The sequence below is a fragment of the Polyergus mexicanus genome, unplaced genomic scaffold (genome assembly GCF_030449975.1).
Source record: "Polyergus mexicanus isolate NDT 795.1 unplaced genomic scaffold, iyPolMexi1.0 SCAF_14, whole genome shotgun sequence".
NCBI lineage: Eukaryota > Metazoa > Arthropoda > Insecta > Hymenoptera > Formicidae > Polyergus > Polyergus mexicanus.
The window spans coordinates 7199930-7200296 of record NW_027223334.1 but is presented as its reverse complement, the minus strand read 5'-3'; positions in this window follow the sequence as shown (position 1 = coordinate 7200296).

Here is a 367-nt window from a genome sequence, read left to right as displayed (position 1 = left end):
GAAGTGAGCGCCGAGCGCGTCGTTCGCCGACCGCCGAACGCCGAACCGTCGCGGCCGAGTACGTCCGATCGCCGCACGATCGGCAGCCGAAACGCCGAGAGCGGGTGAATGTGCGCGCGCGATAACGCGCGGGAGATCGTCTTTCCTTTTCCTTCTCTGTCACAACAATTTTTCACTCTCTCATTCCCTTTTCTCTCTCTCTCTCTCTCTTTCTCTCTGTCTGTCTTCTCTCATCCTATTTGCCGCACACGCTTGTATGGGATCTCTGCCGCTGCCTAGCAACGGCGTCTCACAAATGGGAGTTTCCCGCGCGACACGCTTGACCCCCACCCGATCTTTAAATGATGATGGAATAGGCCTTTTTGCC